We start from the raw sequence: 27,799 nt of genomic DNA, 5'->3' as shown, positions 1-27,799 counted from the left end.
ACACACTAATTGATGAATCATTCTACAAATGATAACAGGTCTTTGGGTTTTGTAATAATACTTGATGATTCCCAGGCTTTGATTACCTGTTCCCATACTTTATCATACCAGTCAGTATCCCAGGGGAAGAAAACACAATGGACAGCCAATAAAAATACTGAATTTTTTTAAGGGCAACTACATAAGGGACTAAGTTTCTGATGCCTTACCATTTTTATTTTGAAAATCTGCTTTAAATGGGAAATAGAAAATCTGGAAGCCATTCATTTGACCATGCATGATTAAAGGTATTGTATAAATAATCATTCTTGCAACCATCCATTCAGAGAAATAGCAGTGTTTCTTACTATACATTATTCTTTTTAAAGGAAAGGAAAGTCAAAGAAAGAAAAATGGTTTTCTATTTACTGATGAGTTCTATTCTCCCTTAAAGGCTACGTTATGCCCTGATTGTAAATTGAGACTTAGGGAGTTGAGTCGACTTTGTACTGATGCCTAAGAACTTATTTTCCAAACTGAGGATATAGAGATGGAGGGGTTAGCTGCTGTATTTCAAGGATTGATTTTAGTCCTTTTCCCTACGAGCTCTTTTGCTATTTATGTTAGAACTCTTGTTACTAGGTGGTGTTCATGATTCTGTAAGATCATAAATGGGATGACATAAAATTTGGAAAAGGTAAAAAAAGAAAAGAAGGAAGTTCTTTAGGACTCTTCTTGACTTTTCTGTTTTCTGTTGACCTCTCTTTTAGCCAAGTGTAGTTTATCATTCTCTTCATGAATATTTTTTTTAATATTCATTTTTGAGAGAGAGAGACAAGAGTGTGAATGGGGGTGGGGCAGAGAAAGGAAGGCACAGAATCTGAAGTAGGCTCCAGGCTCTGAGCTGTCAGCACAGAGCCCGACATGGGGTTTGAAGCCAGGAACCCTGAGATCATGACCCAAGCTGAAGTCAGACGCTTAACCAACTAAGCCACCCAGGTGCCCCTCTTCATGGGTATTTTTAAAAATAAGGCAAAGATCAAGTTATTTTTAATTCTGAATAACCGTACAAATAAATAAGATACAGAAGAGTGACACATATTTTAATATTCTACATTTTAACTTTAGTCTTACAAGTATCCAATTCTCATAAATTTCGAGGTGTTTAAAAGGTGCCCTTCATTGCACTTAAAAGTATTATTCGGCTTTGAATAGTTTAAAGATCTACCTAATGCTCTTAAAAGGTTAATCAAATTTAATGAGATTGTTAAACTAATCAATATTTCTTTTATAGACACATTTTTCACTTGGTCTCCTAAAGGAAATTCTCCAAAGAAGATAGAAACAATGTTCACTAGAAAATGGAGTATAATGAAAACAGTAGGGACTCACCTCCATTTTTTTCATTAAACTTCTTTTTTACATCTCTGATTACTAATGCTAATGTATCCTAATGGAACACAGGAGCTAATTTATTATACTTTCAGATTCAATATTTTCTCTAGCTGGTCAGAGACTAAGCAGCACAGTGATTTTTCATGATATCCATGATTAGACCTAAACCATATTTTGTTGTCTCTAAAAGTGCTGATCCTGTCTAATCAGGGGCCATCCAACCATTGATTCACTCAATGGAGGTACACATATTTTTTGAAATGTTTGTTCTTTGTGTGTTTATAATATCTTCATTATTTCATTGAAAATTCACCAACACTTTGTAATGTTCTCGGTGACTTCAGAACCTTCCTCTTGGTTACCGTCCTTCTGGGAGCTAAGCTTCTCCCTAAATTTAATATCTACCCCTCTATGTTTCAGCTCCAGAAACATATTTCATTCTATCTCAGACACCAATGACTTAGTATCTTAGATCTCATCATATTTGAAATGCTCCTAATTCACCTCTGATGTTAAGTTTCTACTCTTCACCTAAATCTGATGTTTACCCTCTATATCCTTTCTGGTATTTGAGTCTCATTTTTCTGGTTTCCCTTTTTCCATTGTTTTCCTAGTTTCTGCTTAGCCTCAACTTCCTTTCAGAAAATTTAGCATTGGAGTCAGGATGATTCAAGGATATCTCACCTACTTGACCTTCTACTCTCCCACCTTGTTGGTCTCCAGTACAAAAGATCTTTGGATTCTTTGACTTCTGGGTAACTGAACAGCCAAGGAAGCCTTTTTGCTTCCTTGCTTCCTAGCTTCCTTTGCTCAAGGGTAGCCTTGAGCTATCATGGCTGCATTGCCATCCCCTTATTCACCACTAGTTGTCCTCAGCCAAACTCCCAGCAATGATTTTAAGCACTCTTATTGTCTCACAATCTCACTCAGTTATTTCTCCATAGTTTTAATAAGTAAACTCATGTATAACACAGTTCCCTTGATTTTCTCTCTTATGCTTCATGAGTGATTACTCATTTGCCATCTCTTCCTTTCTCTGTCTGTGAGACAGAAGGGTTCCTATTTATTGTCAGAATTCATCCTTCCTTCCCTTGTGTTGGATTCCACTTTTGCTGCTTCTGTTAACCTCTTGCTCCATAAGCCATTTTTTTACTCTGGAATTTTCTACATAATTTTTATGCTCTCTTCCTCACGCTAAAAAAATTAAAATGGAAAAAGAATTAAAAAGCTTTGTTCAGGCATATCACTTACCCAAGCTAATGCCTTATTTCTTTTCTCCTTGCCTTCAGTGTCAAACAAAATCTATACCCTTGGCTCTCTTTCAGCCATCTTTTTTTCAGTGATCATTTGCTTTGACCTTACAACCTTGACACTGCTATTTAGTTCCTTTCTGAAATTTCTACTTTCCTGTCATTGTTGTTTTCTGGCTCTCTTTTTTGACTGCCTTTTCCTCCTGTAAATATACACTGTCTCCCTCAGTAAATTAATTCATTTCTTGGTGGTAAATGTCTCCCTAATAGATGATTCTTTAAGTATATTTGTGGAGCCCTAGTCTCCTTACACAGCTTCAGATCTCCATGCCCAATGCATCTTGACCAAATCTGTGACAGCTTTTGGCACCTCAACCAATATATGTAAAATCAAGCACACTTTCCACTATAATTAGTGTCTTTTAATTCTGTTTACTGCAGCACCTTCCTCCCAGCCAACCACTGCTGAAGTCTTGGAAGCATCCTAATCTTCCTTCTCTCTTTCTCATGCTTCCCTTTTTGGTCCCCTTTGGGCTCTAGTCAGTTTCCAGTAGGTTCTGCTTCTACAAAAGTTATCTCTGTCTTTCTAAATCAAATACTATATGGGACCTCAAGGCTTCCCATTGGAACTACTGTACAATAAATATCCTCCCTGATTTTCTATCTCTTTGTACACGCTGCTGTCAGATTGTTTTCTTAAACCATGACTCCAATACCACTAAAACCCTTATAGATTCCCCACTGTCCATATTCCAAAATGTGGTAATCATTGTCTTCATACTTTTGGGCATTCTAGTTTAACAACCTCACTTCCTACTACACCACTTTAAGACCATGTATTTCCATAACAATAAAATGAATGATCTGATTATAACCTAGATTTCTATCTTTTTACACTTCAATATTCCCAAAATTTAGCAATGGAGAGGCATACGTATATACCCTGTGCTTCCCAAAGAAAGAAATAACCTCCTCTCTCTCTCTCTCTTGCTCTCTTAAGAAAACCTTCTTTATGTATGTATGTATATATGTATGTATGTATGTATGTATGTATGTATGTATTTCTTTTAGAGAGGGATGAGAGAAAGAGAGAAAGAGAGAGAGAGAGAGAGAGAGAATCCCAAGAAGGCTCCACATGGAGCTGGACATGGGGCTGAATCCCACAACTCTGGGATGATAACCTGAGCTGAAATCAAGAGCTGGACACTCAACCAAATGAGCCATCCAGATGCCCCAGAAATAGCTTCCTTTCTATCATGGGGTTGAGAGTTATGTACCAGCCTGAAACAAAACTAAAAAAAAACAGGTAAACTTGATTTTGGTACATCTCAACTCCTTTTCTGCTTTTCTCACCACTGTTGATAAGTACATCAAACTATCAAATCTATATCTCAAGGCTATGAGGTTGAAAACCTCGGAGTGGGAAAGGGAGGGCCTTTTTGTGACCTCATTTTAGAATGAGGAATCCCAGGAACCTAAATCCCTCTGGCTTATAGATACCTGGCATTATTCAGGAGATAATAATACTGTCAACTACTGCTAATAAAAGTATATTTCTTCTTCCATGTTACCACAAATAATGAAAATTGATAGACATATATTCACCAAACTTGAAGATGTTGTTATAAAGGACTGACTCAAAATATTTGTTACAATGCGTGTGAAAGATTTACTTTGAGGGGATCTGGGAAATACACCATGAATATCCTAAATAGGTACCTGATGTACAAGAGGATCCCATGACTACAGAGCAGGAGAGTTGTGATGTGGGTACAGACTATGGCCTGAAATGTGAGCTAGTAATTAAAAGTTGCATGGTAAGTATTGCAGGTCGATTTGTAGTTGCACTGCTCCTTATGTTGTCACCTATTTGTACCTTACACTGTAGTTTGTAATAGCAAACTTTATTTATTGAATGATAGTTAATGATTCTGTTAAGACATTCAGTGGAGACCAGTTATGAATAATTACATAAATTATTGTTGCCATGTTTTGTGTACTTACTGTGCACTTTGCTCATCTCTTTCTATGAGTCATTTTAATTTATCCCCTAAAACAATTTTATGAGATTATTGTCTATTACTACTTTGAGATGAGGAGGCTGAAGATCATTGTCTTAGTCCATTTAGGCTGCTATAACAAAAAACCCACAGATTGGGTGGCTTATAAACAACAGAAACTTATTCTGACAGTTCTAGAGACTGGGAAGGCCAAGATCAAGGTGCCAGCATGGTCAGGGTCTGATGGAGTCCCTCTTTCAGGTTCACAGCCAGTGACTTCTCACTGCATCTTTGCATGGTGAAAGGAGTGAGGGATCTCCCTGGAGCCTCTTTTTTTTTTAATTAATTTTTCTTAATTTTTATTTATTTTTGAGACTGAGAGAGAAACAGAGTGCTAGCAGGAGAGGGCAGAGAGAGACACATACACAGAATCCAAAGCAGGCTCCAGGCTCTGAGCTGTCAGCACAGAGCCTGATGTGAGGCTCAAACTCAAGAGCCATGAGATCATGACCTGAGAAGTGGTTGATGGAGCTACCCAGGCACCCCTCTCTGGAGCCTCTTTTATAAGAACAGTAATCTCGTTCATGAATGCTCCACCTTCACGATTTAAACACCTCCCTAAGGCCCCACCTACTAATACCATCTCATTGGGCATTAGGATTTCAGCATTTGAATTTGGGGGGAGGGAAGGGACATAAACATTCAGATTATAGCAGTCATAAAGATTGAAAAATTTTCTAGTAAATGGTGGGACAGGACTAAGACCAAGATCTAAGAGCAGAGATCTCGTCTTCCTCTAAGCATCTCGTCTGTCCCCAGAAATGGTCTTTCTCTCCCAGTTTCTACACCCTTCTCAGGCTCATTCACTCAAGATTTCCCCTTGCTCCCGCTCACAGACTCTGCAAATTTTCCACTGCTTACCTGCAAAGCCAGATAAGACCAGCCGTAGATAATACATTTATGTCATTTGTAACAAAAATTAATTAGCGACTTATTAATTTGTAACATCATCAAATTATAACTCATAACAAACATTTGAATGGGATTATTAATGTCATTGTGATATTTTGCATTTAAACATTTTGCTTCATAAAATACAATGAATAAATCATGCTTTCAGGGCTAATTTGAGATTATTTTAATGCTTTCAGTTACATGATTTTAAGTCATATATTTCTCAAGATTATATCCCTTATGAACCTTGGGGTTCAGCTATATCTATAAATTGCTTATAGTTTCTTGGATGGAAACAAAACACTGTTTACATAAAAGATAGAGCTGTGTCTGTAAGGTTTGATATTGCATTTCTAAAGCTTTTGCAGGTAAATCATGTGTTTATAGCCTGTTATTTTTCCCCTGTACAGCAGCAGGCTCACAGATGGTGATATGAGTGATTATTCTGGTGGTTCTAGCTTTTTTAATTTTTTTTTCCTCTAGTGAATAAAGGCAGTACCAATATTCCTACCCACAGAATTTCTTAACATCACCATGGCTACTTGGCAGATAGTTGCTCCCAAACTGGCTCTTAACCTATCAATGTTGAACCCAAATCTTCCTCCTCAGCCAGGATTCCTTTTGCTACATACAATACTACCAGCCCTTCAGGTTCCTTGAGAAGTCATTTTCATAGCCAGTCAGATGGGACATCAGTAGAGTGACCCCTCTGGTGAAAAGGGGAGGTTTTGACTGGTTAGAAGCCATGCTGCCCTTGAGAAGTCTCCCTTTGCATAATAGGTACTTGGTGGGTCATACAGGACCTGTACTGCACTTTCATTCTGTCTGCAGTTATTCAACAAAGTAATTACGCGGCTAAATTATAAATGAAAAAAGTGTAAAGATACTAATATCTGCTGAGAATTCCTGAATTACATGTTTCTATTCCCAATAATTGTGATTATGTCATATATTTATATTAATTTAAGATAACTGAGACCACAATATAATATATATTAATTTATTCATGCTTATATCAAATATTCAAACTGAAACAATTTTGTAATAATTTAATAAAAAGGATATCACTCTAATTGCCTTCTTCGCTGCTTTCCAATACCTCACTAGCCAAGATTGCATTTTAGTAGGTTAGTATTTATTAGAATTGCTTGGATATGCATTTATGGGACAATTTTGGGGTTCTCAGTTCTGTTCCATTGATCTCTGTGTCTGTTTTTTTTGTGTCAGTACCATACTGTCTTGATGATTATAGCTTTGTAATATAGCTTGAAGTCCAGAATTGTGATGCCTCCAGCTTTGGTTTTCTTTTTCAACATGACTTGAGCTATTCGGGGTCTTTTCTGGTTTCATACAAATTTTAAGATGGTTTGTTCTAGCTCTTTGAAGAATACTCATTTTTTTAATTTTTTTTAACGTTTTATTTATTTTTGAGACAGAGAGAGACAGAGCATGAACGGGGGAGGGGCAGAGAGAGAGGGAGACACAGAATTGGAAGCAGGCTCCAGGCTCTGAGCCATCAGCCTAGAGCCCGACGCGGGGCTCGAATTCACGGACCGCGAGATGGTGACCTGAGCTGAAGTCGGAGGCTTAACCGACTGAGCCACCCAGGCGCCCCAATACTCATTTTTTTAAATAGGGATTGCATTGAATATGTAGATTGTTTTGGGTAGTATCAACATTTTAACAATATTTGTTCATCCAGTTCATGAGCATGGAATGTTTTTTCATTTCTTTGTGTCTTCTTCAATTTCTTTTATAAGCCTTCTATAGTTTTCAGCATACAGATCTTTTACATCTTTGGTTAGGTTTATTTCTAGGTATCTTATGGTTTTTGGTGCAATTGTAAATGGGACATATTCCTTGATTTCTCTTTCTTTTGCTTCATTATTGGTATATAGAAATTCAACCAGTTTTTGTACATTGATTTTACATTCTGCAACTTTGCTGAACTCACATGTCAATTCTAGCAGTTTTTTGGTGGAGTCTTTCAGGTTTTCCATAGGGAGTAAATACCATGTCATCTGTGAAGAGTGAATATTTGGCTTCTTCTTTGCCAATTTGTATGCCTTTTATTTCTTTCTGTTGTCTGCTGAGGCTGGGACTTCCAGTACAATGTTGAAAAACAGTGGTGAGAGTGGACATCCCTGTCATTTTCCTGATCTTAGGGGGAAAGCTCTCAGTTTTTCCCCACTGAGGATGGTATTAGCTGTGGACCTTTCATATATGGCCTTTATGATGCTGAGGGATGTTCCTTAAAATGCATGGCCAACTAACCTTCGACAAAACAGGAAAGAGTATCCAGGGGAAAAATTCTCTTCAGCAAATGGTGCTGGGAGAACTGGACAGCGACATGGAGAAGAATGAACCTGGACCACTTTCTTACACCATAGACAAAAATAAACTCAAAATGGATGAAAGACCTAAATTTGAGACAGGAAACCATCAAAATCCTGGAGGAGAAAACAGGCAGTAACCTCTTCGACCTCAGCTGCAGCAACTTCTTACTAGACATATCTTCAGAGGCAAGGGAAATAAAAACAAAAATGAACCATGGGGACCTCATCAAGATAAAAAGCTTCTGCACAGCGAAGGAAACGATCAACAAACCTGAAAGACAATTGACAAATGGGAGAAGACATATCGGGTGACATATCAGATAAAAGATTAGTATCCAAAATCTATAAAGGACTTATCAAACTCAACACACAGAAAAAACAAATAATGCAGTGAAGAAATTGTCAGAAGATATGAATAGACACTTTTCCAAAGAAGACATCCAGATGGCTAACAGACACATGAAAAGATGCTCAACATCATTCATCATCAGAGAAATACAAATCAGAACCACAATGAGATACCACCTCATGCCTGTCAGAATGATTAAAATTAACAACTCAAGAAACAACAGATATGTCAAGGATGCAGAGAAAGGGGAACCCTTTTGCACTGTTGGTGGGAATGCAAACTGGTGCAGCCACTCTGGAAAACAGTATGGAGGTTCCTCAAAAAATTAAAAATAGAACTACCCTATGACCTAGCAGTTGCACTACTAGGTATTTATCCAAAGGATACAAAAATAGTGATTTGAAGGGGCACATGCACCTCAGTGTTTATAGCAGTGTTATCAACGATAGCCAAATTATGGAAGGAGCCCAAATGTCCATCGACAGTTAAATGGATAAATAAGATGTGGTATACATAGATAATAGAATATTACTTGGTGATAAAAAAGAATGAAATTTTGCCATTTGGAACAATGTGGATGGAACTAGAGTGTATTATGCTAAACAAGATAAGTCAGAGAAAGACAAATATATGATTTCACTCATGTAGAATTTAAGAAACACAACAGATGAACATAGGGGAAGGGAAGGAAAAATAAGATAAAAATAGAGAGGAAGGCAAACCATAAGAGACTCTTAAATATAGAGAACAAACTGAGGTTGCTGGAGGGGGATGGGCTAAATGGGTGATGGGCATTAAGGAGGCCACTGGTTGGAATGAGCACTGGGTGTTGTATGTAAGTGATGAATCACTGGGTTCTACTTCTGAAACCAGTATTACACTGTATGTTAATCAATCTGAATTTAAATAAATTAATTAATTTAAAATTTTAAAAATTAAAAAGAATAATTGCTTGGAAATTTTAGTAAATACTACTGTCCCAGTTCCACTGACAGAGGTTCTGATATAATCAGTATAATGTTAGACCCACACTTGAGTATATACATATATACATACCTTGATAATTTGTCCCTTCTCTTTTCTTAAATCTATTTCAAAGATTTATTTTTTCCACGTCTCATATCTTCACTTAACAGAGTCAGTTGGTTAAGATTTACATTCGGAAACATAGATTTGCCTACACTTACCTAGCACTGTTCCACAGAGGTGAGAGTTTTGAATAATTTCTAATCTTTTCCTTTGAATTTACTATGCAAAAGTCAACTTAACACTTATGCCTCAGTTTCTACACCTGTGAAACAGGTATGCTATTTTGTATAAATAATTCTGGTTGACTCATGTTGTAGAATTGCTTTTAAGCAGTAGAGGGAAGTATTGGTCTGGATATTTCTAGAAAAGTCAATGCAGAGAAGTGAAGTAACTTTTGGCACCTGGGCAAATGGGGAATCCCAAAACAATTTTTTTTTCTTTTAATCAGTTCAGCCAAGTTCTTCAGTTCTTTAATTTGCATTATAAATACAGCTTTCAGGGCTCCAGACTTAAAATTAATCAGAGAACTATGTAAATACTAGGAGATGTATCACTGACTAGAGTTATTTTCAGAGGTGGAATTTTCCCTTCTTGTCAAGTTTCTTGTAAGTTTCTCACTTCCCTTTCTTGTCTCGTGTGTTATTTCATTCTCTACTTTTTCGTCAAAGAATATAAAATAAATTACACACAAGAGAATACTTGAGGACTGATGGGGGATTTGTCTGTAACACAGCAAAAACTTGCAGTGGTCTCAGGGGAAAGGATTCTACATGGGACCAAAGAGAGTTTCTCCTATATTTTGAGAATGGGGCATCACTCTGTCTTCTTACTTTACAAGTTCAGATTAAGTTTGAGACATAGGGTCTAGTTCAGAATCTACATCTATATCTGCACTTGATTAACACCTAGGATCAAACTTCTCCCTTCCTTTTGGATTTAGGTGGATGGAGAAGTCAGCAGAGTTTGCCTGGAACTTGTTAGCAACATTAACAAATGAGCTGGTTATCCAGGGCCAAAGAGCTGGATATGATTTCTTTCTTTTTTTCAAATTTTTTTTTAAAGTTTATTTATTTTTGAGACAGAGAGAGACAGAGTATGAACGGGGGAGGGTCAGAGAGAGAGGGAGACACAGAATCTGAAACAGGCTCCGGGCTCTGAGCTGTCAGCACAGAGCCCGACGCGGGGCTTGAACTCACAGACCGCGAGATCATGACCTGAGCCGAAGTCGGCCGCCTAACCTACTGAGCCACCCAGGCGCCCCTGGATATGATTTCTTTAATAAACCACTATGTGATACAGCAGAAGAAATTAAATTACATTAGTTAAATTAACTGACAAGGCAATTAGCAAGCTGTTCATCAAGCCCAAAGTAGCCAAACACTATAAATTGTGGCACCACCTGCTGGCTGGAGGAGTTTTTGTTTTTGTTTCCCACTATAGGCTTCCTTCACATTATTATTTCTCCACCAACATCCGGTCTGTAGACCTTCCTGTCTTTGCAGTGCCTTTTTGGTCATCAGTTATTGTGATTCAGAGATCAGAAGGTAATTTTGGCTTTCACTAGTTAAACTCAGAGTGGAATAAAGAAAACATGTCCCCATGTTTCCTCAGTATTTAGTATCCACGCTAACAACAATTTCAATATTTACCCAGAGACAGATGAAATAATGAGCCTAGCAAATCTGTGCCATACACATATTTCAGCAGTGACCGTAAAAAGACATCACACTTATCATATTCAGCTCGGTTCCCAAAATACATTTTTTGACAGAAGACAAATTAGATCGTCGCACTGCATGGTGATGGGACCCATCTCTCTACAAGGGTTTGATTAAATGCCTTTGACCCGTGTCATTGACCACAGAAAGGAGAGAGAGAACATAAATAAATTCTGTGATTTAAAAGTACACTACAGAAAGTGGGCTTCTCTGGGAATCCAGCACATTTAGCTGCATGGTCTGTGCTTTGTTTTGTCCTGGCCCCAGATGAAAGGGCTTCCCGGGATAAGGCCACATGGAAGGAAAGATACTATCCTCCCATCACTGGCCTGAGGTGTGAATGGAAGAAAATTGATATGGGATGAAAACTTTAAAGGCTATGCAGTAATTGGTAAAATCTGTGACCCAAACCATGTGAATATGACAAGGGCATGTCACATCATCTTTGAAAGATGGTTCCCTTCTACCCAGATGAATGGAATATCTTTTGTAACAAATTTTCAAATTCATTCAGACTAAGAATGTTCACTGGTTCATGAAATGTCTTCTAGAAGTTACCTCCACATATTAATGTTGTTCCTGCCTTCTGCTATTCCGGGTCCTGTGACCCAAACTGTTAGGTCAAGACATTACATGTGCCCATTGATTTTGAGGAATATTTCATCAAACTGTTTTCTCACTGTAACTTCCCCATAAAAACTGAGCCAAATAAGAACACAAAAGATGGGTAGACCGTAGTCATCTCCTGCCCCTCATCCAATCTCATTTTTGTTTAAAGCCTGGCCTCATTTTCTACTTTTTTGTCTTGACACTTGACACAAAATATTAGTAAAATCAGTAATTATATTTAGTTGTGTTGATATACTTTAGAACCAATACAGTTTCTTTATTTTTTAAGTTTATCCATTTTGAGGGAGAGAGAGAGAGAGAATGACAGAGAGAGAAAGAGAGAGAGAGAGAGAGAATGACAGAGAGAGAAAGAGAGAGAGAGAGAGAGAGAGAGAGAGAGAGAGAGAACCAAGCAGGCCCCACACTGTCAGTGCGTAGCCTGACATGACCTGAGCCAAAATCAAGAGTTGGATGCTTAGCGGACTGTGCCGTCCATGTGCCTGACTAATACAGTTTCTTTTCTGCCTTTAATGGTGTCTATTTTATGAGTTATACACTATCTTATATTTACTTTATTCAAGTAGTAGCATAATACAAAAATCTGTATCAACCAGACTTCTGGAACTCAAGTTATATGCTGGATATCTTATGGAAAGTTATTCATTAGTAATATCCTGTGATGAATTCTGAGATAAACTTGAATACCCTCTGCTAGTACATCTACTTCGGGAAAAAAATGGTTTTCTCTATGTTGATTTTTCTTGAAGTGACATATACCTAAGTCCCCATTCATCATATTGAGACTTCATTTCAAATGCAAACTTTTCTTTTACAAAGAAAGACAAAGAAAGTGAGTGAGACCACACCAGACCTCTGTGAATCTGTTGCTTATAGAAAATGTGAGATTGTCAGTGTGCTGAAGTCAAAGAGGACAGACTGATCTGTCACTCACTGGCTAGAAGGCTTTGGGAAAATTCAGGTTCCTGTATCTTTAAAATTAGGATAATAGATAATATTTGCAGTATTTCATGTTTGCTTGATGCCTGCCTCTTGTTAAATGCTTCATTCATGTAGTAAATGTTTAATAAATGAATGTTAGGGTATAAGATGTGCTTAATGAAGAGTTAGATTCCCATATTTGGGGTACCTTGGCTAGGCCAGGATACCAAGAACAATCCTGAGTGTAAATCTTCTAGCCTGAGTTATGGACTCAGGCTAAGTTCTGATACCTACTGGGAGCCCATGACATTGGGCCAGATGTAGGAAGTTTGGGCCTCTCCTGGTCCTAGTTTTTATTTCAGAGACATGTCTGGGCTTTTTGCCAGTGTTGACAGAATAGGATAAGAAGGATAGCACCCCTTCCAGAGTAGAAGTCCCAACTGAGGAGCCTCTGGAGCTGACACCTGACCACGGGACTTTGATATTGTTGATTTGATGTGTTTATACTGAGCCTTATCTCTGAAAGGACACTAGCATCTCTACTGCTCTTTGTAGCACTTTATGAGTTTGGTGGAACAGGCATTCAGAGATGGGCAGAAACAGACTCAGAGAGGTCAGGTGACTTGCTCACAGTCCTGGGTGTAGTACAGAGAGGAGCCACGACTAGAACCCAGGTCTCCTGACCCTCAGTATCTTGCATTCTCTAACACAGGGCCCTGCAGTTCTCCAGACTGTGGCTGTTGCTGCTGTTATGCAGCAAAGCTTGCCCAGTGGACAGGCATCTTCCTGAAAGATAAGAGTTACCATCCAGCCGACGTGTAGGTGTTCTGGTCACCAAGGAGAAAGAAGCTTACACATTTGAGCATCGATTCAGTGGTATTATTAAAATGTGTGTCATTTCACCTTGATAGCAAGCTGAGGGATATACATCAATAGTTGTACTTTACAGATGAGGAAAATAAGAGCTAAAGCGTTTAAGTACTTGGCCAGGTTCAGGAGGAGGAACCAAAGGTTTCAAACACATTTTCCTTCATGTTTTGTCCCTCATCTGCATTCAAAGCCTGCGTACTTTAAGGAGCACCTCACATTCCCATGATGAAGATAGCCGTGGTTTGGGGAGATCCTGAGAAAAAAGCCACATGATCCAGGCACACCCCAGAGAAGTCTGTTGGCCAGTGGCGGGGGAGAATCAGGCAGTGCGAGAGAGGGCCCACCAGTGTCCTCTTATTCCTCTCCATATTGAGGGTAGTGGTGGCCCTGATTCTGCTCTTGAAGGTGCTGTGACAAAATAACTATATCTCTAGCTGCTTGTATCAGGTCAAAGGAGTGCAGGTGTCACCCTAGGACTCTGGGAGAGGAAAGTGCATGGTGCTGTACTTTGCTGTCTTTCACACGCTCACATAGAAATCAGATCTCTCTCCTCCTAGCCAGAAAGTCTGTGCTTGGAGCATAGATTCATTTCATTTCCTTGCATCCCCTGCTAACTTCTGTGAAAGAGAGAAACCCTAAAATAAAGAATAAAATGGGAGCATCACAGGGGAAAAAGAATAAAATGGCAGTAGCACAAGAAATTGAGGGTGGTCAGCATTTAGCTGTAGCTGAGCATTTTCATTATATCCATACACATGCGCCTGCGCATACACACACGAACACATGTTCAGTCTCTGTATGATTTATGAACCCTGTGTATGGTTTTTGCTCCTTCTAAAGACAAATGGAAATCCCCCTTCTCTTAATGATATCAACCTTGGGAGAAGTTCCACAACTAATGTAATGCCACTGGGCAGCAAACCTCATTTATTTAGTCACAGACTAGACATTTGAGTTAGCAATCCCTTCAGTTGCCACAATGCAAGATTTCGGCCCATTCTTTCTAACGCAGAATATTTGATAGGCAGGGGGAGAACATAATGTGGAGTTTAGTGATGTCTGTCAAAGGTTCATGTATCAGATTAATTTGTTCTCCAATATACTTTAAAGATTTTTATATGTCCAGAAAGGCAATTTTCTGACTCTGGATTGATGCAAGCACTATGTAAAATTGGGAGTTTTTGTTGGAAAATTTCCCAAGTAATTAGAGACTCAAAGCCTCCTTTGAAGACTTCCTAAGACAACTCCTGTCCCCGGGACCACAACCTACACACACATCTCCACAAAGCAATGGCAGATATTTTCTAATTTGAGATTCTAACCCAACCCCATGTTAATTACGAGATGAGGAGCCGAGGCCCACTAAGGCTGTCTCCAATATAGCAACCTATTGACAAGGTACTACTGTCAGCTCCAGCCCACATTTGATTGAGTTCTGAATATTGCCAGGAATGACAACCTCAAACAATAGCACAAGGTAGTCCTTATTGTTATTTCATAAATGAGGACAATGAGACTTAAGGAAATCGAGTAACTTACCAAAGTCACCAAATTAATAAACGACAGAACTGTGTCTAGAACTGCCTGTCATTAACCTGCACACCCTACTGTTTGGTACTCACAGAAAAGAACAGAACATGTCTACCCTTTTACTAGATACTTCCTTTGTGCCATGCACTGTGTAAGCCCCGTGATCACAGGGTCTCAAAACTTTCACTTGAGAAACCAAACCCTATCATCAAACCTTCCCAGCACACGCCAAGGAGGCAATGAATGATTCTAGTCAGGACTCGGGGAGCACACCAAGGGCCTGGGGTCATTTTGTTCATACTCTCTGGGAAGAAGACATCCTCACCTCTGCTTTGAATGACATCATTGTCTTTTGTTTCTTCTCACACTCAGAGACAAGCCAGACATCGCTCAGGATCATTTAAAGCCTTAGTGATGTAAGCAAAAGGTTGAGAGACCCCAATCCTTATATTTACTGCCACTTAAGCTTAATCCCACCCCCAAACCCCCGACTAACAACAGGCCATTTTTCTTTGTATCTAAGGGGAAGTCTTTGTTAGAAAGAACAGCTCAGTCACCTCCTGGTAAAGAAGCCCAAGTGTCTCCAGAGAACCTGGTAAGAACCCAAGGCTCAGTTTGCATAGCAAATGCATTAGCCTTTGGCAGCCAGACATAAAGCCCCCTGCTCCTCCACTGCCGTCCAGCAACCACCCTCCCAGTCTCCAAAGATGATGTGCTATACTGCTGTTCAGCCAGACCTGCCCTTTCCCCACAGAGTTTAAAATGGGGAGTCAGCCTGTCCATTTTCAACTTCTTTGCACCTGCTTAAAAGAATCATGAGCCTCTCCTCCCACCTTCTGAATTCTGTGGAGTCTCCTGGCATATCAGCTGGCTGGGGCTCAACTCAAGCTGGCTAGCTGCCTCTGTCCTCACCACCCCCACCCTGCCTGAGCAGCCCTGAGTTCTCCCCATTGTCCCACAGCCTAGGCAACCCATCGTACCCTTCAAGAGGGAAGAGTTCAGTGCAGACACAGCATCCATTCCACCCCATGGTGAGGGCAGGGGGAAACTTGTGTTGCTCTATTATGGTTAATACTCTGATCAGAAAGTTGGGGATTCAGAGAGCCAACAAATAAGACCATTTAGCCCTCCTGAGATAGAAAACAACAGGGAATTGCAGGCACCAGACAGATAAATATCAAAATAGCAGCTTTATTTTTGATGAAGCTAATTTGAGAACATGACATGGCTTTGATATGCCACCACACAGGCCTCTTACTCTGCTCTCTACGCTGACCATGACCTGCCTAACTGCACCCACCATGCATGCAGTCACACACAGAGTCTAACGAGAGCATGTAAGTGTGTCCACTCAGACAGGCAGCTTGGAGCAAAAGAGGAATGGGCTAGCCAGGCATGCTCAGATCTGAGTCACTTCACAGAGGAGGGAGTCCAGTAGAGTCTCACCACAGTTTTTCTCTTTGTGGAGGGGAGTGGAAATTCCCTGTCCTTGATGGGAAAAAGGAGAAGTGGGGAGTATGGGCTTGTCACCATCAGGAGAATTTGTCTGGTTCCTGTCATAATTACAGTGGCTCAACATGGCTGTTTGCATGAGAAGCGGATATAGATTAGGAGTAAGGAAGGAAATCAGGCCTCATGTGAGCTGGAGTTACAGCACTGGGGGGATCTGAAATGAAGGCAGGAAAAAGGACCATAAACGTGCTCTTCTGCCCTGGTTCCTCTGGCTGGTCCTGGGCTGGGTGTCTGCCCTCCATCAAGTCATCTGGCATCTTCATTCTTTACCTTAAGTGAAAATAAGAACATAAGACTTAACAGTGTCCAGTGACGTTTGAGACCACTGAGGAGGTAGCAAAAGCGATAATACTTAGTGACATTTACAGCAGTAAGCCCATTCTGCAAAACCACTGGCCTAGACCTTCCATAAACATCAGTATGGCACATAAAAGTCTTGTAACAGACACGTGGGACAATTGGGGAAATGTGAACATGGGCTGTATATTAGCTAGTCGTAGAGTATCAGTGTTAAATTTCCTAAGTGCGATGGTCATAACTGTGATTATCTAGCTAATGTCCTTATTCTTAGGGGATGAATTGAAAATACCGAGGAGTGAAGGAGTTGGGATGCCCAACTAACTCTCAAATGGTTCAGCAACACAACCCAAAATACCGCATACATCGTACATGCACACCCCCCCCCACACACACATACAAGGAAAGAGATAAAGGAAAAATAAAGTATAAGCGGCAAGGTGACGCACAGTGAAGGTGATACACCTGTTCATCGTTCATCATCATCATATTCATGCAGCTCCTCTGTAGATGTGAAATATTTAAAAAATAAAAAGCAGTGGAGAGTGGAGAGGAAGCACCAACCAGGAGGAAAGGCTGATACGGGGGTTACTGCTGCAAGACAACTGAAGTCTCAACATGCCGAGAAGTTGGGGAGTCAAGGGGCAGGGGGATGACAGTGCACAGGGGAACTTTGATCTGTTGGGCTGGGGGGTGGTCAGAGGAAAGGAGGCAGAACAGCAACATCCTAATGGGGAGCTGGGAGGCATGAGAAATGAATCTTGCCCTCTTCTCATTGCTCCCCTGGGCTAGGCCTCTCTGAGAGTGTAACCCCTGGGCTGCCACACTGTGTACTCTGAGCCCCAAGGGAGGGCCTTTCCTGTATCAAAACTTACATATTTACACAATAGCCAATTTTATCCCTTTGCCTCAAAATTTCTTGGCACCAGGAGCCATCAGATCTCAGAGAGGCACCTTCAGGTTTGTTTTGTCTTTTCCTAAATCCATCAAGTAACATGCCTTCATGTTAGATTTTAGAATCGTTTTGTGACTGTGGTGGCACCAGAGAAACCTTTGCTAAATTTAGCCTTGTTGCTAATTAGGAACAGAGGACATGTTAAGCTTCAGGCTTAAATACAGAACTTGGCGGGAGGCCAAAATATGGAATCAAGTCGTCATTTCAGACTGGGGGAAGATCCAAGGCTGGATTACCTTGGTGGCTAACCCCGCATATCGTCATTTTTGTCTTCCAAACCTCCCAAACTGTGCAGGCACACACGCACACACACATCATTGTTAAGTATCATGCTCATCCTCCAGAATCCCCCATGCTTCCTTTTCTAAATGAAGAGGCAGTGGAGCCTAGGGATAGAAACAGGGTTAGAGAAAGAGTGTCTATGTTGACTTTATACTGGAAGCTATTATTGTATGGAGTGCTGTGCATAATGACATGCCATACCCATTGACAAGAGGCACTGACCACATTCTTAGTTACGTTACTGCAAGAGTTATATTATTCCTGTTGCCATATTTACATCACTTTAGACCCAGACAGCGACTGCAACCACAATAGCTATACTCATCCTCTAATCCAAGCATAAAGTAGGTCTTTCAAGTCAGGCTTTAGGCATCTACACAGCTGTATCTAATGCTACAGTGCTGCTAGTATTTAAAGAATGAAGGGAGCAGTGCCCAAGATATTTGTCACTCTAGGGTCTCTATCATTTAACCAAAATAACTTGAAAAGGGTGTTGTTCTCATCTCTTGGAGTCATGTGCGTTTCCCTGGGGTATTAGGGGGGCTCCTGGAGCTGTCAGCTTCTAGCCTTTCTTCCTCCCTTCCTTTCCTCCAATGCTACCATATTTGACATGACAATTGGAAAGCAAAATAAATAGAATGGAGATGAAAAGGGAAGATAGGCAAATAGAATAAAGAGTAGAAAGAAGATCTGAGGCTGTTGCCATTGCCTCAGATTCTGCTCAGCCTCTTCCACCCGGGCAACCAGCTCTGCTCTCAAGTGGGACCCTCCTTATATTCTTTGGCTGAGACCACATGCTGCCTGGGCTGGAGACTGGCTTCTGGCCTCCACTGCAGAATTGCCATTCCAACTGGAAGACCGGGTTTCCAACTTAGAAACCGGGTTTCTAAGTGTGGGAGCCAGAGCAAGAGAAAGGCAGTGCATTGAAACGAGGCCTGTCCCTCCAATGTTGTTCTCAAGCATGTCTACGGAGGAGTATTTATCATCAAGGAAGAAAACAGTAATAGCCCAGAACTGTCTGTTTGTTCAACTCCAACTTGAATGATACCAAAGATTAAATCTTGGTTTCCAATTGTTTCATGCCAAGGCTGTTATATTTAAGGTCCAAATATGTGCACCATATGTCATACTGTAGCTTGACAATTACCTCAACAGGCAGTGTCAGACAGATGGTAAACATTACTACCAGGCATACGTACATTTAGAATTAGACATTTAAATAAATTCAGGACTGTCTTAAGCTTATTAAAAGGATTTGGGTCTGTAAAGCCATTTCGGGCATCTGCATATGCTAAAGTGTCTTTTGCATCCTGAACAGATTTGGTTTGATTCAAGCACCTTCCGGCTACAGATGGCAAGTGACATGCGTTCTCTTTGAGCCCCGTACCTGCAATTAGGCCAATAATGGCAATTAAGCAGAACGAAAAGAGATTTCAACTTGAGTTCTTTGTATCACAACCATGTATTCCTGCCCACGAAATGACAGAAAATCCTCCGCAGGGAACATCACCAACCTCTCTTAAAAGCCCTGAACTTCAGAGAGAGAGAGATTAGAAAGCTACAAAGGTACCTGCCTCAGGACCAAGTCAGAATCTCTCTGGTTTAAACCTCAGGCTATAGCAAGCTTCTGACATGAATCTCACAAACTGCAAATAAAGGTTAGCATTCCATGGGAGAATTGAAAGAAGGCTTCAGATGCATGTGTTTTAAGGTATTTTTTTCCCATAACTATATAAAAGCCCTCTTTGCACTCTCTTCTTCCAGGGGGTTTTGAATCCTATTTGGCATTGCAAAAAGGTTCAGTACAGTTTGTGATAGGAAACTCAATGAGACTGGGGACAAGGTCCTGGAATTTTATTAAGTTGCAAGTGTAGCCAAAGCTGCACTGTGAGAGGGTGGCCCCATGGAGTGGTTTGATCTTTTCGAAGACCCTGTATACTGGCCACATATGGGGTTCACTGCTAAAATTATTTCTTTGCTGAGAACAGCTGCTTCGTTCAACTTTTAAAAAGCAGCTTCAATTTATGTGCATAGTGCCTGGCAAACATAGATGTTCAATAATTCGGGAAGGCAGTGGGAAGAGAGAAAAGGAGGGAAGAGGAATGAGGGACAAATCGAGACTATTTTTCAAATGCACGTGTAGTCTCAGGATCTTGCACAACTCAGAGTGCAAACCTAGCATGGTGGTTAAACACACAGATGCTGATTTGGGGCCTTTCTGATTTCAAATCCTGGCTCCACCTCTCACTAGCTGTGTGACCTTGTCATATTTCTCTACTTCTCTGTGTCTTCGTTTTCTCATCTGTAAAATGAAGGTAGCGATCATCTCTTGTGAGGATTAAATAGCACGATGTATTTATTGTGTTTAGAACAGCGTCTAGCACTATGTGTTGGCTTTCATTTTTATTTGGGGAGACAGAGTTCAAACCCAACTTTTTCATTCAAACAGAACCTGATGGGAAAGTTCAATACCCTTTTCCTCCTCTTTAGCTCTACTTGGTGCATCGTGTTTCCATTCTGGACAGCTCATGATTTGACTTAGAGAAGTATCCTACCCTGTGCATTTGGCAGCGCTTCCACACCTATGCATTTAGCACTGGGGCTAAATCCTAACTTCACAGCTACAGACTCGTGTGGGTGTGTGAAGAGGCGTATTCTAAATTCTGGCGTACCTGTGTGTTTCTGTGTGTATGAGTGATAATAAAAGCAGAATCCCAAAACCCTGGGCAATGATCAAATTGAGACCTTTGTCCTGCTTACTCAGATGAACTCCAGAAACATATGGAGCGGCTTTCGGATGAACACATGTCTCAGTTCTATTTTGGTTTCCCTTAATAAAGACAGATTGGTTTAGTGGCTTAATTATCAAGCCCTGTTGTCCATTCTTCATTGTTGCCTGTTGTCAGCCTTTCCTTGGAATCTGTGTACAACAGTCCCGTATTCTCTATCACCCAATAAGGAACCCAGGTTCCATAGCATGACATTGAAGGTGCCCAAAATAATGCCCCTGGATTCTGGGAGTCTCATCTCTGCATACAGCTATTTGCCATCCCTAAACATTGTGGGTGCTTCCATATCTCTACCTCTCTTACTCATAGTGCTTACTTGGCAGTGTCCCCTCCAGTCCTTTCAAAAAGATAAAAATAACTGCTGAGATGCTTTTCATTATTTCAGTCCTATTTGCCTTTTAGCCCAGTGGTTCTCAAAGTATTGCCCCTGAGCTAGGGTTAGTTCATCACCTAGGGACTAGTGAGAAATTTAAATGTTGAGGCCATTTCCAAAACTGAATAAGAAATTCTGGAAGTGGAGCTTAGTCAGGTGTGCCCTTCGGGTGATTCCAATGCATGCTGCAGGTTGAGAACTATCTTTTGCAATGAATTGCTCTCTCCTTTTTGATTGAAAAATGGTTTGTTCTTTTTTTTTTTCACTACCTTTGTGTCTCAGTGATTATGTGCACACGTTTTTTCTCTTTTAAGTCCCTTGGTAAATACTTAAGACAGAGATCCTCTAATCTGTTAGTGTGTCTCCCAACCTGGCCCACAGACTCTTCAAAAGTCTATGAAATTAATTCTATTCAAAACATGTTTGTTGAGCATTAAATATGTGCCCTCCTCCAATGCCCGGCCCTTGAAAAGATAAAAGAGCAATGCATCACAGGATCTTGGTCTGAAGGAGCTTACGATCTAATCAGAATGTCAAGACTTACATATATGTGATTAGAGAAAAACATACAGTGGTTAGGATGCAGGGGTTCATTATCAGGTGCAGGCAGTAAGTGCCTCTGGACATCAGGAAGAGGGGTACTGCAGGCTGGCTTGGTGGAGGCTGCTCTGGGAAAAATGGAGCTTGAGCTAAATCTAATAGGCAGAAGACATCAGTGGACTTGAAAAATATGGGTGTCTTTCCTTGAACAGAAGTGTGGAGACTCATCTGTGAACCTCATCCTCTGACACCACCTTCCATATGGCACTTGGTTCTTAGCGAGCTGAATAAGATCTATAAACACTTTATTTTTATGACTCAGATTAATGTGATATTAATACCTTGCTAGAATTAACCACGCACATTATAATCTAATTTATGAGAGGCAAATCTAGGCATATAATAAGTATTCGCAATACCACCTTCTGAATGAATGCCAAGGTGTATGGTTTCCAGGTTCCTTATGTTTTAAATGGTGCCTATGAAATCACCTTTTCAATTACACATGGCTGTTGCTTGAGCGCCTACTTTGCAATTAAGCATTCATCTTCCTTCAGAGCTGCCTAGGAGGGAATAGTGGAGGAGGTGGAGTTGGTTTGGGACATTCCTCCACCCTGGTTGGGGATTCCTATGCCATCAGTTTGGTCTGTGTCCTTGGGCTGTCTGAAGATCACCACTGAGGGACTCCACGACAAAACAAGCTTCAACTGCCAATTTATAATCTGTGATTTAGTGGTGGAAAATACCTTAGATGTCTTCTAACTCAACTCCCTCATCTTTACAGTTGAAAGGGCAGATGCCCAGAGATTAGCATGGCTTGGCCATGGTTGCACTGTGGTTAGTAGTGTAACCTCCACTGGATCCCACATCTCCTGCCTCTCAGATCAATTTCCACTTCCTTAAATATATTAGGTTGCCCCTATGTCTTGAGATTATTGTTTCCTGTCCTTGCCCATTACATCTGGCCTGTAGCATATCCCTTCAGAACCATATACATGAACCATTGAGTTAACATTGCTTTGTGTTAAGATGAATACTAATGGACTTCTAAGATAAATTTGGGGGGCTAGGGGGATGGAGGAGCAAGTGAGGGAGCTAAGTGGGGCTCCAATTCAGTTAGTCCTAAAACCTGACTTTAATGTTGAGGAGCTATGTCCTGTGGCAGGTGGGAGGAGGAAATGATTGAAAGCAACAATGCCTTTGGCACACCTCAGGCCACACATATGCTCCGAGGACCAGTACAGTCTGAAACATGTACTGTATCATTTCAGAATGAAGCCACCTGTCCTGGGCAAACAGCCTGCCTCAATCATGACAATTTTAATTCTTACTGTCTGTTAAATTATTTAACTTTACTAAGTGTTCAGGATTAGGCATACTGCCTCACTTGTTTTTCTTTGGAATCTGACTCTGTTATTAGGCTATAATTAAAGTTTATCTGGCTTTGAGTCAGCATTCCCAAACTTAAATGCTGATGATATGTTAAACACTGATGCATAAGCTGATAACCACTTAACTTTCTATAAGCACAGTCTCTAAGTTATATCCCCAGGATATCAAGCTGTGGTTAGCATCAGGGTTGCTGCATAGCACAACTCCAGGGGGTGCCGTTTACATTGCGATATGCTGTACCTTTCAGACATTGCATATGTTGTCCTCTGCAATTGAGCAGTATGTAACCTGCACAGCAGTAAGCAGTGCTCAGGTTAATATTCCTTATTTCACTTGCTCATAGTGAAGCTCATAGTAGAGCAAGTATCTTTCATGCCTCACTCCTGGCCTGCACATAGTTAAACCAGTAACAACAGATGGATCCAGAAAGCAGTGAGTGTAGAGGATCAGATATGAAACACCATGCAGTGCTGATAGGTGGGAAGAGCACAGAAATGTGGGATCATGAAGCAGGCAGACATGCAAACAGGCAGCATCAGGCAGTTCCAGTGTTCAGGGCTAGGATTCCCATCACCCCAGCCCTGGGGAAAAAAGGCAGGAGATATTCCTAGAAGGCTGGGAGTAGTACTGGGAAGGTTACCAAGCTGGGGACCTCAACACAAAGGAGCAAGACAAAGATTATGCTGCCAGAACTAGGGTACAAGGTAGGGAGCTGATCTCAGGAATAAGACAGAAACTCATTTATAGAACTGGGTCATGCTGTCTAATGAACTGGCAGCTACAGTGATTTGATTCTGAGTCAGTGTTGAAGGAGAACTGTTTAAATCCTTGTGATTAAAGATAGGATTGGCCCTAGAGCCTGGGGCAGGGCTTTGTCTATAGGTGGGAGGAATGTGTGCCATGCAGTTGGGAGAGGTAGGCTAGGGGAACAGAAACCAAAGCAGGCCTTGACAGATTTCTTCTCCATTGTCACTTTCCAGTGATACATAAAATGTTATGTCATTACCCCCCAGAGATGGCACATTCTAAAATGTCAATAGTTTCAGGAAAGATATAGATAAATTCATGGATGAGAGACCCAGAATGAATTACTAATAGAAACCAGGCACTCTTAACCACTGGAGGGATATCAGAGAATGACAATATTCTCCAAAAATGGTACCATAGTCTGAGATGGAACATAAGACAAAATAGACCAAAGGTCCATAAGTTACATAATAGCATCTATGCTACTCATAGTCCACATCTATGTGTACATCAAATTAAATAATCACTCATTAGTTTAGCAATCATGTAATACTAATCTCTATTATACCATAATTTTCTTAAGGAGAGTTCCTAATTATCTCCAGTACTGAGTAAACAGAGGGCCTACAGCTTTGCCCACCCCGGATCTTGGGAACTACAGCTGGCCTTAGGCATGGGTAGAACTGAGCCAAATATGCATTCCAGGAAAATAGATGAGCCTAAAGTTCAATTAGCAAGGTAGCAGGTAGATAAAAGAAAGGTCATAAAGGGATAAATCTGCAACAGAAGCTTAGCCAGAGAGAATGAGTAGGTTTGAGTAGGTTCCAAGATAGATTCCCAGGGGCAGGTGTGTGTGTGTGTGTGTGTGTGTGTGTGTGTGTGTGTGTAGTTTGTTCTTAAAGCATCTCAGCCAAGCTCAGCTGTTAATATTATTAAAGTGGTTAGGTAGATAAGATCTATAGGTAATGTTCTCTGTAGCTTCTGTATTGTTTAGGCCGGACACTGTGTGTCAACACTCTGTGTCGTTGAATGAATAAGTAAATGTTTGTGCTACTACCTTTCAATGGGTGATTTTTCACTTGTTTCAACAAACTCTGAAGAGACTCCAAGTTGTTGACCATTCAGATAATAATTCATGCTGATAGATGTAGCTTCATCATAGAAACTGAAACTGTAGAGGGTGGGAAAGTACACTTTTTCTCCCTCTCTACATGTGTCCATAAGCCATTATTAAAGACACAATGGGGGCGCCTGGGTGGCTCAGTCGGTTAAGGGTCCAACTTCGGCTCAGGTCACGATCTCGCAGTATGTGAGTTCGTCGCGTCGGGCTCTGTGCTGACTGCTCAGAGCCTGGAGCCTGTTTCAGATTCTGTGTCTCCCTCTCTCTCTGACCCTCCCCCATTCATGCTCTGTCTCTCTCTGTCTCAAAAATAAATAAACGTTAAAAAAATATATTAAAAAAAAAAAAAAAGACACAATGGCCTTGTTACCCATATGACTGGGAGGTGTATGGGAAATGTGGAAGGACACTTCAAACGCAGTTCACAAGCATGGCTTCCAGTGAAACCGGAGAGAGAATCCACTTTCCAGTCTTCCTCTGTGTTGTCTCCTAGGGACAGGAGACTCCCTGATGGAAGTCCAAGAGATGAGTGCCCAAGGCTATTACTTTTCTATCTACACACTCATCCAGTTTTATGGCTTTAAATACATTCTGTCAACCACTCCCACATTCATGTCCAGTCCAGCCCTCTCTTTCAAATTCCAGACTTTGCCTTTTTAACATCATCACATGTATCATGTCCAAACTGAACTCCTAACCTACATTCTAGAACATATTCCACTTGCAGCAGTCCCCATTTCAAGTTGATGGCCACTCTATTTCCCAGTTGCTCAGGTCAAACACTTTAGCATCATTTTGTCTCCTGCCTCTCTTACACACGACTTCTAATCCATCAGGAAATTGTTATAGCTCTACTCTCAACATATATCCAGAGTCTAATTACTTCCACTGATAGCTCCTTAATCCAAGTCATCACTATCCCTTGCCTGTATTACTACAATAGTCTCCTAACTGGTCTCCCTTCTTCTCTGCTTTTCCCCCATTGCAGTCTGTCCTCAACAGTCACAGAATTTTTCAGTGTATTCCCTACATTATTCAGAGTGAAAGTCATTTACAGTGGTTGGAAGTTCTGCTACTCAAAGTATAGGCAATTGAGCGGCAGCACCAGAGGCAAACTGGGAACTTGTTAGAGATGGAAAATCTCAGGCCTTGCCCCTCACCAAGTGGATATGACTCTTCGTTTTCACAAGATCCCAGATGATCTACATCCATTTCAAAGTTTGAGAATCACTGATCTACAAGACTCCACATGACCTGGACTCCTATTATTCTTTGACCTCATCTCCTATAGCACCCCACTGCCCCACTAACACCCCCACAGTCACACTAGAAGAGTCCACATTGGCCTCTTAGACTTTCTCAAAACATGGTATTCATGATTTTGACTTAGGGCTTTCTCACTAGATGTTCCCTCTGCATGAAATGATCTTCCATACATTGGTATCACCAACTTTTTCATCTCCTTCAAGCCTTTGCTCAAGTATACCTTTCAAAGGAACTAGCCAGAATACCATATTCTAAAATTGCTAAATCCCCTCTTCCTGGAATTCCCAATCCCCTTATTGAGATCTGTTTTATTTTTCTTAGCCCTTATCACCTACTAATATATTCATACTTATTATGTCTATTGTTATTCTCTGTCTTCCCACTACCCTTGCCAGGAATGCCAACTCCACAAGGACCTTCACTGATATAAAGTGCCTGAAATCATCCCTGAGATATAACAGGCTCTCAATAAGTACTACAGAATGAATTAATGAATGTAGCGGGTATTCTGCTAGTTGATAATTGGGGCTGGATATAAATTTCTACATAGACCCTTACATAACAATAGGGACTCTTTAGCCCCAGAAAGAGCACAGAGGCCTGAAACTGAAAGGAAGGACCCCGTCCTGGAGGCAGCCCCAGCAGAGGGGCATTGTGCAGTTTTCCTTTCCTCTGAGAATTTCTGAGGAGTTGGAGCAAAGTTAGCCTCTTCCTAGGACATGATCTGCAACAGGCTATTGGGAGCATATGTCTTCAGTTAGTGAAAGACATGAGCCATGCATAGGACAACTTTTCAGTGAGGCTGTCTTGTGTCATTTCGATATGTTTTGACTCTGCGGGCTAGACTTGAAGCAGAACAAGTAAATGGTGCAGTTATTTTTTTTTAAAAAAAATACCTTTTTCACTATGCAGTCATTTTTCCAACCCTTCTTCACAGCCAAAGCTATAATTTGGGTGGATCTGAAAAGGAAGACAGAGATAGAAAGTTACTTTTAGAAACCAGAAAACCACACCTCAAATTGTGGGCAACAGGTTGGCTGCAGAATGAAGCCTTTGACTTCTGAGTGACTGGGCTCTACATTCACGGTTACCCCTGTTGAGCCTTGTGGAATGGATGGTTTTTGTTGAGAGCAACACCTTTTTTATAGTGACTTTATAGACCCAGATATCAGGAGTGTCAGATTCATACATACACCATTTCGTAATGGTGTAAGTTGCATTGGCACCCAGTTACCTTGATGTAAGCTTAGCTCGTTATCATGCTGAACCCCCCAGTACTTAAGTTGACTTCCCCAATATGAGTAGTCTGGCCTGAAAACTAACTTAAATGAAATTACAAAAGGATCCTGTGGAATTAAATGGTATGCATTATCCATTTGCTCTCAGATGGTCATAGCAGTCACAGGCACATCAAAGTAACAGAGTCAACTTACTTTTCAGTGCTATTGATGTTCTGGTTTGAATTTAACCATTACTGTCAAACTGAGTTGATTTAACAAAAGTCTAATTTACTATCTCATCAATTTGGTGTACCTTCCCAGGGAATAAGAAGAAGCCTAGAATACTAA

At 40.7% G+C, this 27,799-nt stretch overlaps 1 protein-coding gene and 1 long non-coding RNA gene across 2 annotated transcripts in view; one reads left to right on the top strand and one right to left on the bottom strand.

The window, feature by feature from the left end:
* Positions 1–27,799, top strand: part of SEMA6D (semaphorin 6D) — a 578,700-nt gene that overhangs the window by 298,096 nt on the left and 252,805 nt on the right. The window lies entirely within an intron of this gene.
* LOC109263031 (uncharacterized) lies at positions 16,130–27,196 on the bottom strand. The gene is made up of 2 exons (XR_002078052.1): positions 27,128–27,196; positions 16,130–16,740 (listed from the first exon to the last, which is right to left on the bottom strand). It is a non-coding gene; the product is annotated as an uncharacterized LOC109263031 (long non-coding RNA).

The sequence above is a fragment of the Panthera pardus genome, unplaced genomic scaffold (assembly GCF_024362965.1).
Source record: "Panthera pardus isolate Hobbes unplaced genomic scaffold, ASM2436296v1 HiC_scaffold_24, whole genome shotgun sequence".
Classification (NCBI taxonomy): domain Eukaryota; kingdom Metazoa; phylum Chordata; class Mammalia; order Carnivora; family Felidae; genus Panthera; species Panthera pardus.
This window is presented reverse-complemented; position numbering and strand designations above follow the sequence as displayed.